Source organism: Balaenoptera ricei, chromosome 13 (assembly GCF_028023285.1).
Source record: "Balaenoptera ricei isolate mBalRic1 chromosome 13, mBalRic1.hap2, whole genome shotgun sequence".
In the NCBI taxonomy this organism is placed as follows: Eukaryota; Metazoa; Chordata; class Mammalia; order Artiodactyla; family Balaenopteridae; genus Balaenoptera; species Balaenoptera ricei.
The window spans coordinates 6,958,783-6,976,064 of record NC_082651.1 but is presented as its reverse complement, the minus strand read 5'-3'; the positions used below and the strand labels follow the sequence as shown (position 1 = coordinate 6,976,064).

Sequence of the window (17,282 nt, the reverse complement as noted above, 5' to 3'; positions counted from 1 at the left end):
CCCTATTTTTCAAGCCGTCATCATCTCCAGGGGCAGAGACTGTTGGCTGTCCACCAAAATCCAGTCTTCTTTCCTCCTGGACTCAAGGCTAGAGCACCTTTCTCAGCCTCCCATGTAGCCTGGAGTGGCCATGAAACTAAGTGCTCACCAGCAGAAGTGAGAAGAAGTGACAGCGCCACCCAGGCCTGGTCTGTAAAGCCGCCCTGAGCTCTTCTCCATGCCCTTTGTCCCCTGACCTCTAGCTGGATGGTACCACCCAGGGCCTCTTTGGAAGCCAGGTGGAAGTGGCAGGCGACCTCAGCCCAGGCCCCTGAGTGAGGCAGAGCCCCTTCTGACCCTGCGTAGGACTATTAGAGAGAAAGGCGTTTCTCCCCTGATCCACGGCATGTCAGGGCCCCTTGGTCACAGCAGGTTAGCCTTTTAGTCAAGTCAAGGGCATCCTACTCGTCGCTCATTGCCGTGGTTTACCCTCCTCCTAACCCCCTCCCCTCTCTGCCATGTGAGGCCCTCGTCCTTTCTGATCTGGACTGTCACAGCGGCCTCCTCGCTGGGAGGTAAAGGCGGCGTGGAGGCCACACCGGGACGCGGAGGCCTGCACACACGTGCCCGGCCGGCCCTCACCCTGCTGCGTCCTCAGCCAGAAATGCCCACCTCTCCCCAGCTGTGGCCAGCGCTGCTCCAGGTGTTTGCTCAAAACCCTTCTCGCCCCACGCCCCACCCCTGTAGCAGGAGTGGACATAAATCTTTAAGTTAAAGGGTCCAGAGATAAGAAAGGAAGCTACAAACAAAAAAACAGATGGAAGCAGCTGGGACCAAGATGGTGATGAATCTGACCTCCAACAGACCCTGAGTCTCATTATACTCTGACTTTACCATATTTGCATATTAAATGACACACCTGCCAGCGGCCAGGACCAGACATTAAGGACCAAGAAAGGATAAAAAGAGGGTGACACCCCACTCCCTCGGGAGAAGCCCCGCCCCTTCCCCATAGACTAATGCATAGGCCTCCCCATCATCAGCCTCACTCCTTCTCTCTTTGTCTTTAAAATTAAATCCCTCTCCCCACATGGGAGAGAAATTGATCTGGGAACTTAGTTCCCGCTTCTCCAGTCTTTGGCCACTGAATACAGCTTGTGCTGTGTTGATCTCAGCTTCGGCTTCGTTATTGGCTGCTCGAAGCCGAATGGAACAGGAACCAGAGAGCCTGGCCAGGCTGGGGGCCAAGCCGGGTCCATAGGACTTAACTCGGTAACCCAACCTTCATCTCCTCTACATCTGGCAATCTCCTACTCATCCTCGAGTTATGGACGCCTTCCCAGGTATCCCATAACTCTACCACGTGGCTCTTGCTGTCCTGTCAGCTCCAGAAGGCAGGACTGTGTGCTGGACACTCCTCTCCCCGGCGCCTTGCCCAGTGGCCACCCACTACGGGTGTTTGACACATGAACCAGTGAATGAGTGACAGTTTCTAAGCCCCCTGGGGCCCTCTCTCTCCCCATATTGGATGCTGCCATCTGAAAAGCCAAGGCTCTTTCCCCCAGAGTCAAGTGCTCAGACACTGAGGCACAAACAATAGGATTAGGAAAGCTTCACGGGCAGGGCTGTCAAGCCACCAAGTTCCCCCTCGGCGTCCTCCTCACTTCCCCCTCTGGTCTCAGTTCCCTTGGCTCCTGGTGCACTTGGAGAAACAAGAGGGAGGGAAGGGCAGCCTGACTTCCCAGAGGTCTGAAACATGGGGTACTTTCCAGTCTGTCAGGGGTGGTGGTCTCCCTCTGCAGGAAGCCATAAACCGTCAGGATGTCCCTCCTGTCCAACTGAAACAGGAGGGAAGGGGGCAGGGCACAACCTTTAGAAGATTGACATAGCTGTTGAGGACACAACAAATACTGGTTAGAACCTGCCAGGCCCAAGATGGCAGAAGGTTTGGCATCCAGTAGACTTTGACCCTCATTATATGCTCATTGTAATACATTAGCTAGGGGGCTGCCCTGGTGGCGCAGTGGTTAAGACTCCACCTGCCAGTGCAGGGGACACGGGTTCGAGCCCTGGTCCGGGAAGATCCCACATGCCACGGAGCAACTAAGCCCGTGCTCCACAACTACTGAGCCTGCGCTCTAGAGCCCGCAAGCCACAACTACTGAGCCTGCGTGCCACAACTACTGAAGCTCGTGCGCCACAACTACTGAGCCCGTGTGCCTAGAGCCCGTGCTCTGCAACAAGAGAAGCCACCGCAATGAGAAGCCCGCACACCACAACGAAGAGTAGCCCCCGCTCGCCACAACTAGAGAAAGCCCGCGTGCAACAATGAAGACCCAACGCAGCCAAAAAAAAAAAAAAAGGAACCTCCATACTGTTCTCCATAGTGGCTGTATCAATTTACATTCCCACCAACAGTGCAAGAGGGTTCCCTTTTCTCCACACCCTCTCCAGCATTTATTGTTTCTAGATTTTTTGATGATGGCCATTCTGACCGGTGTGAGATGATATCTCATTGTAGTTTTGATTTGCATTTCTCTAATGATTAGTGATGTTGAGCATTCTTTCATGTGTTTGTTGGCAATCTGTATACCTTCTTTGGAGAAATGTCTATTTAGGTCTTCTGCCCATTTTTGGATTGGGTTGTTCGTTTTTTTGTTATTGAGCTGCATGAGCTGCTTGTAAATCTTGGAGATTAATCCTTTGTCAGTTGCTTCATTTGCAAATATTTTCTCCCATTCTGAGGGTTGTCTTTTGGTCTTGTTTATGGTTTCGTTTGCTGTGCAAAATCTTTTAAGTTTCATTAGGTCCCATTTGTTTATTTTTGTTTTTATTTCCATTTCTCTAGGAGCTGGGTCAAAAAGGATCTTGCTGTGATTTATGTCATAGAGTGTTCAGCCTATGTTTTCCTCTAAGAGTTTGATAGTGTCTGGCCTTACATTTAGGTCTTTAATCCATTTTGAGTTTATTTTTGTGTATGGTGTTAGGGAGTGTTCTAATTTCATACTTTTACATGTACCTGTCCAGTTTTCCCAGCACCACTTATTGAAGAGACTGTCTTTTCTCCACTGTATATGCTTGCCTCCTTTATCAAAGATAAGGTGACCATATGTGCATGGGTTTATCTCTGGGCTTTCAATCCTGTTCCATCGATCTATATTTCTGTTTTTGTGCCAGTACCATACTGTCTTGATTACTGTAGCTTTGTAGTATAGTCTGAAGTCAGGGAGTCTGATTCCTCCAGCTCCATTTTTCGTTCTCAAGATTGCTTTGGCTATTCGGAGAACTACCATACGACCCAGCAATCGCACTCCTGGGCATATACCCTGAGAAAACCATAATTCAAAAAGAGTCATGTACCACAATGTTCATTGCAGCTCTATTTACAATAGCCAGGACATGGAAACAACCTAAGTGTCTATTGACAGATGAATGGATAAAGAAGATGTGGCACATATATACAATGGAATATTACTCAGCCATAAAAAGAAACGAAATTGAGTTATTTGTAGTGAGGTGGATGGAGTTAGAGTCTGTCATACAGAGTGAAGTAAGTCAGAAAGAGAAAAACAAATACAGTATGCCAGCACATATATATGGAATCTAACAAAACAAAACAAAAAAAGGTCATGAAGAACCTAGTGGTAAGACGGGAATAAAGACACACACCTACTAGAGAATGGACTTGAGGATGTGGGGAGGGAGAAGGGTAAGCTGTGACAAAGTGAGAGAGTGGCATGGACATATATACACTACCAAATGTAAAATAGATAGCTAGTGGGAAGCAGCCGCATAGCACAGGGAGATCAGTTCGGTGCTTTGTGACCACCTAGAGGGGTGGGATAGGGAGGGAGGGAGGGAGGGAGATGCAAGAGGGAAGAGATATGGGAACATATGTATATGTATAACTGATTCACTTTGTTATAAAGCAGAAACTAACACACCATTGTAAAGCAATTACACTCCAATAAAGTTGTTAAAAAAAACAAACAACAACAACAACAACAAAAATACATTAGCTAAACGACACACCCACAGGTGCCATGACAGTTCTGAGGCTCACCATAAAAGGCCAAAAAGTGGGCGGTGGCCCAATTCCTGGAAATTTCTGCCCCTTCCCCAAAATAGTTGGAATAATCCTCCCACTCATGAGCCTATCAAGTCACCCAGCCCATAAAAACTAGCCACCCCATGCTTCAGGACCTCTCGCCTTCTGAGATGGCCCACACTCTGCCTGTGGAGTGTGCTTCTCCCAGGGCCACTCTCTCTTTCCGAGACGACCCCATGCCCTGTGGCTGCTCTCGCCTTTTGAGATGGTCTGCATTCTGTCTACGGAATGTGTATCTCTCTAAATAAATCCACTTCTTTTTTTTCTTTTTTTTAAATTTATTTTGGCTGCGCCAGGTCTTAGTTGAGGCATGTGGGATCTTTAGCTATGGCATGCGGGCTTCTTAGTTGCGGCATGCTTGTGGGATCTGGTTCCCTGACCAGGGATCGAACCCAGGCCCCCCCCCCCCCGCACTGGGAGCACGGAGTCTTTTACCCAGTGGACCACCAGGGAATCCCCTAAATAAATCCACTTCTTACCTATCACTTTGCCTCTTGCTGAATTCCTTCTGGGCTGAGACATCAAGAACCTGAACTTCACTAAGTCCTGAGACCAGGTGTGTGGTCTCAAAGACAGTGGGTTCAAGTCCCAGCCTGAGCTGTTTGCTTGCACAGCTGTTCAGCCCCACGGGCACAGGTGGGGCAGGTACTTCCCCAGCTCCGCCTCCAGCCTCTGCGGAGGTAACAGTACTGTGAGCTGAGGGGCTGCCATGGTGACCAGGAGTCTGAGAAGAGCCCCGTGGTCCTCACCACTGCACCTGTACGGGAGGCCACAGTGACAGGCTGCTGGGGCCGAGGAAGGACCAGACCCACCTTATTCCGGCAGCATCCCCCATGCTGAGCCAAGAAACTCCTGACCCCAGAGTCTCCACGCTGGGGAGGATGGTCAGTGATGGCTTTATCTGGGAGAGGAGGGGACACAATCTGGCCTGCTCAGGAAAGCAGTGGAAAGAAACAGGGAAGGCAGGCACTTCACGTGGCTCCAACCTACTGACCTACTCGTTAGAAACGCCCCCTCCAGTATCATTGAGAGATGGAGGCCATTCCCTCTTCTTTGACCTCACGGACGTTTTTTTCTGTTCTGTAATAGCGAGAAGTTTTGATGATGTGAAACTGCCCATAAGTCATTTTTGCCAGATCCCGTGGTTATGCTGATCATTTGTGGGTTTGCAACAAACGACCAGAAAGAAGTAGTTCAACAAACACAACTCACTGATCGTTAAGCTTTTCTTTTATGGAAAAGAAATACAGCAAAATCTAAGTACTAGCTTTCTAAACTATCCATGTGAGCGAGTCATTTACAAATAGGATTCAGATTGTAGAAATGACCTAGAGTTTTCCCCAGTGAGTCAGCTTATGTTTATGTAAAGGATGGGAAGGGCAGACTCGGGGCCGGGAATCCAGAAACGCGGGCTCCAGCTCAGCGCAGCTCTGCCACCTGTTCTGTCTACCAGGAGCCTGTGTCTTCCGTCAGGTTGTTTGCTTCTCTGTTTATCTAGGGCCCTTTGGGTTCTGCAGCCTGTGTTGTCCCCTTGCAGGAAATGTGGGACTCCAGCCTAGTTGGGTACAGAAAGATGCATCCAGCGATGCTGTCCAATGTCTTAAAATTACTGTCATAATGCGTTTAAATTCTTTGGGGGAAAAATATTTCTAAGACCTGGTCTTTGCACTCTGATTTCTTGTGAAAGTACTCCTGGACCTCCTTTCCCCATCTCCTGACCTTTAAGTATTTCAGTAGTTTCCCCAGCTCTCCTTTCCTCCGGAATTTTTCTGAAAAATCTTAAATTTGAATTTCACGGTCAGTTTAAGGTTACGTGCAGGATTATCTTACGGCCTTTCTTTGGCTGGTGCTTAATTCTGTTTTGGAGAAAAACTACCCTTCCCCGTTTCCCCCGCCGCACAACACGGCAGACAAAAGCCATTTGCAGAATCATCAACTTTTAATGATTCTGCTGAAATTGGCCTCCTCAGAGGCGGCGATAACGGCGAATGTGTGTCTGCTTTGAGATTCCCAGCCGGGGCCCCAAGGCGGCTCGGGTTCTTACCTGGCCCCTTTATCAAATCTGGCCGTCAGATACCATCGGATTGATTTCACCTGGGGCCCTCGGACCGAGGAAGCAATCAGAACGGCTTGGCTGAGGGTTTAGGGTGAGCTGAGAGGGGCAGGGCCTGCGTGCGCTTCCAGGGCCATTGAAATGGTTTGAGTCCTAGAAAGAAACGTTAGGAGCTCCAAAATGTGAAGAGAAAATGACGGAGTCAGATCGATGTTAATGTTTCTAACACCAAATCGTAAAGTCTTTAACATTTTTTGTAGCAACATGCACTTAGCGTGGAATATGGGCTACCCGACAGAATGTTCCCGATGTGGTGTGGCGGAGGGAACCCCGGCCTGGGCGGCGGGAAGGCAGCCAGGCCCCTGGAAGCGTCCAGGGCTGCTTTTGGCCCCTGGAGGAGGCTGAGCCAGGCCGGACTAGGGCGTGGCAGGCGAGGCACCCAGGACTTACACACTAGACCAAGGTCTTCCTCCTGGGTGTGGCCCTGCTCTTGCACGAACCTGCTTGCCTCCTACAAGCGTGCACCCCAGGCACCCCCGTCTCAGTCCTGGGTCAGCTTGGGGTTCCGTGACACACGCCTGGATCCTTGGTATAAAGTCCCCCTTTGTGCTTAATCCAGCTTGAATTGGTTTTTGTTACTTGTAAACGAAACTCTGAAGGCAAGAATCCGGGGCCCCTTGGCCGCCCCCCTTTCCCTTTCCGCAACAGGGCAATCTAGTTTGTTGATTAAAGAGAGCAATAAAATATCAAAGCCTTTAAACCGACCTCCACAGGTTTAGGGTATCTACTTGAAGAGCGCTTTTGCTGTAATTATCCAAATAAGTAATTTGTTGCCTATTATATAAGTTTGTAGTTATTATGTTTGTCAGTTAGGGTCTGTCTCTTTCTTCTGGGTTCCATGCAAGGTAGGGTAGGGATCTCTGTTTTCATCACTGTTCTATCAAGTGTCTGGCAGGGGCTCTATATAGCTCAGAAGAATGATAAGCACCGTCTTGCTGCAAACACCCTTCATAGGAGTCCTGCTATTAGAAATAACCCTGCTAGGTCACTATCAATTCAATTCTTTACCTTACCTCCAAAGGGATGGATGAGGAAAAGCTAGGATGGATGAGGAAAAGCTAGGATGGATGAGGAAGAGGCTTCACAGGTCATTTGATCTGGTGTCATTTTATAGATGAAGGAAAACAGGCCCAATGGCCTGAACCAAGTCTCACAACCACAGAGCAACAGCCCAGGATTAGAGCTTGGGTCTCCCTGCTCGGCTATCTTTCTGCTACAGCAAATACCCTCTCATTCTTGGTCCTTGTGGGTGAGACATCGGACAAGGGCTGCTTTTCCCTCTACTTCCTAATGATGAACATGCCACAGGGCACAAAGGTAACCAGATGGGAGAGGGTTCAGCTTTCCTGCCCCCAAAGCACCAGCGAAACAGAAGCTGCAGACCCAAGAACTGTGGCAATCCGTTATCTTTCTACTCTAATCTTTAGAACTGGGGTTATTGGACTAGCCTGAAGTTGTATCTTGGACCCGAGAAGAGGGGACAGCCCAGGCAGTTTCTAAGATGAGTCACACTGTTTTTCTGAGCCCTGATTTTCCAGATTCAACCGCTTCCTTGATGAAATAATCAACCTCCAAATTGCTTTGCCCTGGCCATCAAGATAACGCCCAGGAGAAAACCGGATCCCCTTTTGACAGATAACAGAATAAATGACCATGAATATTCAGTGGTACACAGCATGCTGAAACCCCTGTGGTTTAGCACGGGAAAAATAAAAACAAATCCAGGAAATGCTGATGGTATGTGTCCAACTCCTGAGGGTGTCCAGCAGATAGATCATTGGGAAGAATTCAGGAATGGAGTGGTTAGGTGAATGTATCAGGACAATTCAGCCATGTGTCTCATTAACAGACCAAAGAGTGAGTCTGCTCACCAAGGCTGCAGTGAGAAAGTGCAATGCTCTGCTGAATTGTGATCAGCTCAGAGTATTTCCATTTTATTTCTCACCCATGATTTATAATAGCTGAAAGCATAGCAATGTACCTACGGTGGTCAAGGTATAAAAAGAAGTTAGAAATAAGATGTAGCAATAAGATGAAAACTCTGATAATCTGGCATGAAATTAATTCTAGACATGTATTTTTTTTCTTAATATCCAAAAACTGGGAAAAGCTAGATGCTTGGCATTTGGAGAACTCTGGAAATGGAGAAGAACCAGTCCCAGATGCCAGAAGACAGATGGTTACTCTGGAAATGTACAACTGGGGTACACTTGGAGAGGTTTTGCTTTGAAAAACAAAAACTCCCTTGGTTTATCACTACCAGGGGGTGAATTTTCTTTCACAGAAGTCCGTTCCACAGTCCTTGTGATCTGAGATAGCTGGGCAAGACAAACGCTAGCTGTGGTTACCCTTGGCTGGCGAATAATTTGGCATCCCTTCAAACTGACATTCTTTAAATATTTTTTCAACATTTTCTTAGTTGGGGCAGAAAGAACAGATTGTCTACTAAGGAAACCTGTATACCTCTTTCTTTATGTTCAGAAGAAAGGATTTATTCTATGCCTGTGAAAGACAAAAACGCACCGGATAATTAAGGAGATGATTTTATTTGGGCTATTGCAAGAGAAAGAACATAATTAATGAGGAACGTCTCGAGGTAAAGGAAGGGGGCCTGGTTTTATAGAGGCAGGAGGACCAGAAGGTAATCCACCAGGCCTGTAGCATCCAGAAAGCGGACAGCAGATCTTATCTAAGTCAAATGGAGAAGCCAGGTTCTTTGCAATTAAGGTCAGCTGTTTCCCAGAGCACAAGAAAGTGGGGTGGGGGAGATTTCGGGATGCAAAGGGGTGGGGTTTTTTTTTCCATTGCTTTTTTTTCCAGGAGCACAGGGCTCCGGTCAAGCCAAACATCACCATGGGGCTTCCCTGGTGGCTCAGTGGTTGAGAATCTGCCTGCCAATGCAGGGGACACGGGTTCGAGCCCTGGTCTGGGAAGATCCCACATGCCGCGGAGCACCTGAGCCCGTGAGCCACAATTACTGAGCCTGCACGTCTGGAGCCTGTGCTCCGCAACAAGAGAGGCCGCGATAATGAGAGGCCCGCGCACCGCGATGAAGAGTGGCCCCCACTTGCCGCAACTGGAGAGAGCCCGCGTACAGAAACGAAGACCCAACACAGCCAAAAATAAATAAATAAATAAATAAATAACTAGTAAATTGGCCACATGAGATCTTTAAAAAAAAAAAAAATCACCATGCCCTAAACGACAACATCTGAATTTTTTTAGAATTGTCTTTCATGTCACCGTTTTCCCTGATATTTATAACTGGGCAGCGTAAATCACTCACACTCACAAAGACCTGCTCAAATCATCTTTCATGTGCTTTCTTCTGGCTTGTATGTGGCCAACCCTGGCCTACTTTTCTGAACTTCTTGTTCCCCAGTTTTCTTTTGCTATTTTCTCAATCTGGCAATTGTGTGGTGAAACTATTCAAGAGTTTACAATGTAGATAATAAAAGGAATCACTCGTGTCCAGTTACCAGCAGTGGACATTAGCATTATCTTAGGTGACCATCATCCGGTTGGTCTGAGGTTCGGGGCTGGGTCTGTGCAGGTCTGTTCAGGACGATTATATACAGCACGGTACAAAAGTGCTCTGTAGAAATATGTTGGCACTCCTGAGGAATGGTGGCTGCTTGATTGGGTTTTTTTGTTTGCTTTTTCCCCCAGTGAGGATATTTTACATTTTGCCAGTTATGTGAAGAGTCCTGTGTGCAAGCTGGCATTGATGGGCACCCTACTTCCCATTTATTCTAATGATTTCTTAAATTATTATTGAGATGTAATTCACCAATCATAAAATTCACCCTTCTAAAGTGTATAATTGAATGATTTTTAGTATATTCACAGGGCTGTACAACTACCACTACCATCTAATTCCAGAAGATTTAAAAATACCTCACAAAGAAGCCCATGCCCATTTTTTTTTTTAAATATTTACTTATTTATTTAGGCTGCGCCAGGTCTTAGTTGTGGCATGCAGAATCCTTAGTTGCGGCATGTGGAATCCTTAGTTGCGGCATGTGGGATCTAGTTCCTCAAGCAGGGATCGAACCTGGGCCGCCTGCATTGGGAGCGCGGAGTCTTACCCACTGGACCACCAGGGAAGTCCTGAAGCCCATAGCCATTTACAGCCATTCCCCATTGCTCCCTGTCCCCAGCTCCTGGCAACCTTTAATCTATTTTCCATCTCTATCCATTTGCCTCTTCTGGACATTTCATGTGAATGCAATTATAGAATATACGGCTTCTTTTTGTGTGTGTGACTTCTTTCACTTGCCATAACATTTCAAGGTTCATCCGTGTTGTGGCATGTATCAGTACTTCATTTCTTTTTATTGCTAAGTAATATTTCATTGTATGGATATACCACATTTTATTTATCCATTCATTGGTTGATGGACATTTGGATTGTTTCCAACTTTTGGCTATTATGAATAAGACTGTTATGAACATTTCTGTACAAGTGTTGGCTTAGACATATGTTTTCATTTCTCTTGGGTGTATACCTAGGAGTAGCATTTCTGAGTCATGTGGTAATTCTATGGTTAGCTTTTTGAGGAAGTGCCAAACTGTTTCCCAAAGCGGCTCTACTGTTTTACATTCCCACCAGCAATGCAGCAGGGCTCTGATTTCTCCACATTCTTGCCAACATTTGTCACCGTCCATCCTCTTTAGCACGGACACCCTCATGTGTGTGAAGTGGCATCTCACTGTGGTTTTGATTTGCATTTCCTCATGACTCGTGACTTGAGCATCTTTTTCTGTGCTTCTTGGCCATTTGTATATCTTCTTTGGAGAAAAACGATTCTCATTTCTTACTTGGGTTATCTTTTGACTGCTGAGTTGTAAGAGTTCTTTATGTATTCTGGATACTAATCCCTTATCAGATAGATGATTTGCAAATACTTTCTCTCATGCTGTGGGTTGTCTTTTCACTTTCTTGATAGTGTTCTTTGAAGCACAATAGATTTTAATGTGGATGAATTTCAGTTTATTTTTTGCTTTTCTTGCTTGTGCTTCAAATGATATTTTAGTACCACTTAGAGCTTCTTGCCCCAGGCAGCTGGCTGACTTGATCTGCTCCAGGCTAGGGCCTTGAAAACTTTAGAAAACACCATTATGCAATGTATATTGCTGTAATTACAATGTTTCTCCTCAAAGATGGCATTGATGACAGCATCCAAATCCCTGAGAATCAGCTCAGAAACCTCCAAAAACACACACCGTGGGGCAAAGTGGTGCCAACTCTTCCTGTTTGAAATTTCCAAAGACCTTCACCATTTTCAATTCTCTAATTCAGTATTTCCCCAAGTAAATTTTTTGGAAGGTTCTTCCCACAAGACACCTGCAGAAAAAGGGCCCTAGGGTCCAAGAGGGCTTGCCAAGCCTCTCTGGAAGATTCACAATACGTGTTAGGATAATAAAGTCTCTGAGAAGTTCGGCAATGAATAAACAAGTCTAAACCAACGTTCCTCAAATTATTTGAGCAAGAAACTGTCACAGACAAGGAACTTAACACGTTTTTGAACAAGTGCACATTTGAATGGTCAGGAAAGGATAGGCTATCAGAGGGAACTCCTAATGACCTAACACAATGCAAGTCTATTAGTAGTCATGTCAGAGTGCAATGTGAATCCCAGGGCCCTCCACCACACTATAGCCACACCATCTGGAACACGTCGCCTCCAAAATAATCAGGGAAGAGAGAGAGTGTAGAAGCTGTGTGGGAGATGTTTATGGGCTGGACCTAGACGTTGCCCACACTCCCTTGGCCAGAATAGTCTCATTTCTCAAGATGCATTCTGGCCTCTCTGTGCACTTAGAAGGAAAAGTTTAGTGACACATCATGTGGTACTGGCCACACACGCTTTTGGAAGCACTGCTTGACTGGCCTATGTGGCCTCAGAATGGGCATGATGTCGGTTGAGGGCACAGACCTCCAAAGCCCCGAGGGCACTTTGACCTTCACTGCTGGACCAGCTCCGTCTTGCCTCTGAGCTCCGCCCTCTTCGCAGAGCCAGGAAGAGCATCACCTACTCCCTCCCTGCACTTCCACTGCCATCATTCATGTGTCCTTCTAGAAAACACCGAGGGATGTTTGGAAGATCACATGCCAAAAACATTTTACGTTTTTATTTCATCAGAAACATTTGACAGTAGCCATTGAGCTGATGACTCTAGAAGGCTCCACTGAGAACCAGGTCAGTGGGTTACTAACGTGGGCATCTGGCTCACGAACAGACCAGACGGGGTCCTGAAAAACTGACACAGCTGATGCATGAACACTGCCCACCTATAGCCTTTATCATTTAGACAGGCAATAAAAATGAGGAGGGGGTGGGCAGGTGATGCTAGTGGTAAATATTTGATGTTTTCCCAGGAAAAAAACCTAGGTCTTGGTGTGGCATCAGGAGACATCCGGAGCTCTGCGGTCCAAGGACATAAATAGCCTGAAAGACACGTTAATATTTTACACCAAAAAATCAATAACTCCCTACTGAGCGCACAGGATGCTATTATGCCTCATCAAAGTGTATTTAAAGTCTTTCCAACATCAAGTGGTGTGGCAAAGGTGAGCAAAACCCGCTGGGTGTGAGGCGATGAAAAAGGAACCTGGGAATAGGTGATAAACTGGTTTAGAAAGATGCTGTGTGCGCCTGGCACCTGCGGTGCTCCGGAAGGCCTCCCAGGTGGGAAGCAGGTCTGGCGCAGCCTGTCTGTCCATCTGTCCGTCCGAGGCGGCTCGGCCTGCCCCGTGCCCCAGGCTGCGGCCAAGACCAGCCTGGGTCTTGCCCGACAGTGGGGGCTGCGGAGGGTGGACCCCCAAGGCTGGGTGGTCCTCGGTGCCCAGACATGAGGCAAAGCTGGTTTTGGGGCTTCCCTGGTGGCACAGTGGTTAAGAATCCGCCTGCCAATTCAGGGCACATGGGTTCGAGCCCTGGTCCGGGAAGATCCCACATGCCGTGGAGCAACTAAGCCCGTGCGCCACAACTACTGAGCCTGCGCTCTAGAGCCCGCGAGCTACAACTACTGAGCCCACGTGCCACAACTACTGAAGCCTGCGCCCCTAGAGCCCGTGCTCTGCAACAAGAGAAGCCACAACAATGAGAAGCCTGCCCGCCACAAAGAAGAGTAGCCCCCGCGCGCAGCAACGAAGACCCAACGCAGCCAAAAATAAGTAAATAAATAAATAAAATAAGTTAAAAAAAAAAAAAAAAAGCTGGTTTTGGATGCAGCGTGGTAACTGGCAAAGAGTGCCCGCTTGGGAGCCAAAACCTGGTTTTGCCGCTGTGTGACCCTGTGCAAGTCGCCTACTTCCCCTCCCCCATTCCCCACGCCCCCCGCCCCCCGCAGGGCTGCTTCCTCCCCCCGGCCCAGGACGGCGGCGCCGCTGAGCCCGATGCACAGTGGGGGCTCCGGCGTGGTCGCCACCCTGTCTGCCGGTCCTTCTCCTTCTCTCCGAGCGTCCCCATCCCTCTCTGCCGGTCCTCGCTGCCCCGCGCTCCAGCCACGGCGTCAGGGGCGGCGCTGTTTCTCTCCGGGCTCCACCTTTGAGCAGCGGAGCAGCCTCTTCCTCTTCTGTCTCCACGGTTCCGCCCACTCACCTGAGAGTGAGAAGCATCTCGTTTTCTACCCACCCGAGCGGCTGGGGGGATGAAGCATGGTCACGCATGTAAGCGTGAGCGCGCTGCTGGCCGCAAGCAGACGCTCGCAACATACCAGGGACTGGTGTTCGTTACTCATGTAACCGGTGGTCCCCAGGCAAACAGAAGAGGGAGCTTCCAAGAGCTGGTGACGGGGATTGTGTTCAGGGTTATGAGGAAGGAGAGAAAACACGCACCCCGTGGCACTGGTTAGTGCGGAAAGTATTCTGTCTACAGCAGAGGGCAGCTTCAGGACAGAAGGTGACCCTTCCACATGCTTCTTTTCTCCCACAAATATTTCCCAAATAGCCCCTCCTTTGTTGCAGATACTCATGTTTCCTTGTTAGAGGCTGAGCAGTCTTTTCCAGAGTGTCTGCTCAGCGACCTGGTATTCCCCTATCACTGCACAGTAGGATACTTCTGGGGTTCCAAAATAATTACTGTAACCCGATCTGACCGGTTCGGCTGTCACCCTATACCCTGAGGCCAAGGTTGTACAGCTGTACCTTTGTAAAAACCCCAAACCCACTGTAAAGCGTCCACAAATAATGTGGATAAAGTTTCAAGGAGAGGAAAAGGCAAAGGTTCCACTTACAACCCACCTGAAAACATCAGAAAAATCTGCTGTTCACGTCTCTCACCCGAAGTTCCTCTTCCTAAGGCGGTCACGTACCTCTTCTGGTCCAGCTCCTCCCCTCCCTTTCTGCACACTCCTTGCCCCACTCCACCCACAGGCTCTCTCTACACCCTCATTTGCATCCCTGCTCAGAAAAACAAAGTTTATGCTTTGGGTTGTACCCACAGGAAAGCAGAAAAGGAGAAATTAATCAAGGGGTGATATTTTCCTAGTCACAAGGTAAATGTAAATTCATCTTTAATAGTTTTTAGTTTTTATATGCTAAGATTTATTTTTCTCCCTTCTAGTAGCAAAATAGCAAGAAATGAAAGTCTCCTGTCTGGTTGGGGAAATGTAATTTACTTACTGTTTCTCTCCTGTAAGTTCCTAGTCTGGAGAAAATAGTCTCAGAATGTCTAAAGTGAAATTTAGTTTTTACTTCGCTTTGAGGCTAAGTAGCCTGGTAAAGAAATACAGAGGAGTTGAATTTTCTGTAAGATACATTATCCTAAGGATCCCACTCAATTTCAAATGCACAGGGACTTCCCTGGTGGCGCAGCGGTTAAGAATCCGCCTGCCAATGCAGGGGACACGGGTTCGAGCCCTGGTCCGGGAAGATCCCACATGCCGTGGAGCAACTAAGCCCGTGCGCCACAGCTACTGAGCCTGCGCTCTAGAGCCCGTGAGCCACAACTACTGAGCCTGCGTGCCACAACTACTGAAGCCCGCGCGCCTAGAGCCCGTGCTCCGCAACAAGAGAAGCCACTGCAATGAGAAGCCCATGCACCGCAATGAAGAGTAGTCCCCGCTCACCGCAACTAGAGAAAGCCCGCGTGCAGCAACGAAGACCCAACGCAGCCGAAAAATAAGTAAAATCTTTTAAAAAAATCATTTAAAATGCGCATAATTCAGAACTAATAATAGAGGGTATTTTTATTTAGCAGCTAAAGTATGACACTTCTCCCCGAATCTTGTAGAACAAGGCACTGACTACCTTTGTTCTGGGTCATCTTTCCAAGAATCTGAGTAAAATGAACAGCGAGGGGAAAGGGTAGGTGTGACTAAAGCTGTCCCTCTCTGTAATAAAGGTCAGATACGCTTGTTGTCTATTATAAAAGATGTGGTTTTTCCATGAGCTCGGGGGCCTTCTCCTGCAGTGTAACCCACTGTGGTACAGGGGTCACCTGGCCGTCTCTGTGTGGCCCTGGGAGCTGGGGCTCTGGGAACTGGCACAGATGCTGCTGCTATTGCTGTGAGTGGTAAACCATCCTCCAGCTCTGACCCAGGAGTCCCCTTCTCCACCAGAGCCATGAAACAGTGGGAGCTACCTACATTGTAAGGCAAAATCTCAGGCCCTTCACGGCTCTTGATCAGGTGATGCTCTCCCAGGGAAACTCGAGTAAACACGGTTCATGGTTCACCAGGCTCACCAGCTTGGAAATGGTGTGTCTGAGGTCCCCTCCCACCTGGATTCAGCGGCAGGGTCTCTGCCAGACACACAGTCAGTGATGGGCCATCTCCAGGCTCCGGTGGGTGCACTCAGAGCTGCTGTTGGCAACTTTGATGGACATTAACACTGCTTTTGTTTACTGTATTTTGAAGGCCAGTGGACTGGTCTCTATTACGTTCGGTACATTTTTCTGTTAAAAGAAATTCTGTGACTCAAATTTTCTCTACCTGAGGGCAGTAATGCACATCATTGTCTGCAGATGAGTTAGCTTGCCGAGGGCCTTCATTCTCAGAGTGATGGAAGGAAGGAAAACAAGAGGGGTGGCGTTAAGCCTCTTATGATGGGAAACCTAAGATGCAGAGCTTGCTCTCCAGGAAGTACGGGGTTGCTCTGCCTTCCTCTGGCCCCTCCTGGCGTTTTCCATGTAGGAAGATGAGAACCAGGCAAATGCTGGGGAGAGATAAGACTTAAAAACTTGTTTAAAAATTAAAATAACAGACACACCATTTGTGAAACTTTCAAACAATACAGAACCTTATTAAGCATACCACTGAAGTTCTCCCCAGCTCCCAACAGCTTGCTAGCTGTTCCTTCAGGCCTTTTTCTTTGCCCATCTGGGGATGGGGAAAAGGTGTGTGTGAGGAAGGAGATGATGGCTCACCCGGAAAGCCATGGAAGCAGGTGGGAGCTTCACACGTGGTCAGTTTAGAGGGAGTCCGAGAACATCTCTGAAGAAGAGCCCAGAGCCCCTTATAGGAAGTAGACCCTAAGAGAGAAGGGTTCCATAAGCAACAGTGTTGACTTGTACAGCTGAAGTGGGTGAATTGTATGGCATGTGAATTATATCTCAAACTGTTATTTAAAAAAAGGATTTCAAATCAAGTCAGGTTACTTGTACACTATTGGTGGTGTTACCAAACCAAACTTGGGTCCACTTGCCCAAGCACAGCAAAGCCAATGTACTGACACCAGGTCGTGGTGAAGAAAAGTGCAACATTTATTGCAGGGCCAAGCAAGGAGTAAAGGCAGCTAGTGCTTAAAAGACCCAAACTCTCCGAAGGCTTTCAGGGAAAGGGTTTTAAAGACAAGATGAGAAAGGGGTGGTCATGGGGTGTGTGATCAGCTCGTGGACACTCTTCTGATTGGCTGGTGGTGAGGTCATCGGGAGTCGGCATCTTCAACCTTCTGGTTCCAATCAGTCTGGGGTCTGCGTGCTTGTGGGCAGCAGACAGTTAACTTCTCCCACCTGGAGGGGGTTTCAGTATCTGCAAAACAGCTGAAAGGACATGGCTCAGAATATTTCCTATAGCCCTTGAGGAGGAACTAAAGGCGCTTGACTGTGTTTAATGGCTAAACTATTATTATTTGTC

General features: G+C 47.9%; 1 protein-coding gene across 1 annotated transcript in view; it reads right to left on the bottom strand.

Annotated features, from left to right (window-relative positions):
* TBC1D8 (TBC1 domain family member 8) overlaps positions 1-14,542 on the bottom strand; it is a 173,865-nt gene extending 159,323 nt beyond the window's left edge. Inside the window, exon 1 of the mRNA XM_059943359.1 lies at positions 14,449-14,542. The gene's annotated coding sequence lies outside the window, so the exon portion shown is untranslated. The remainder of the gene's footprint in view (positions 1-14,448) is intronic.
* Positions 14,543-17,282: the final 2,740 nt, after the last annotated feature.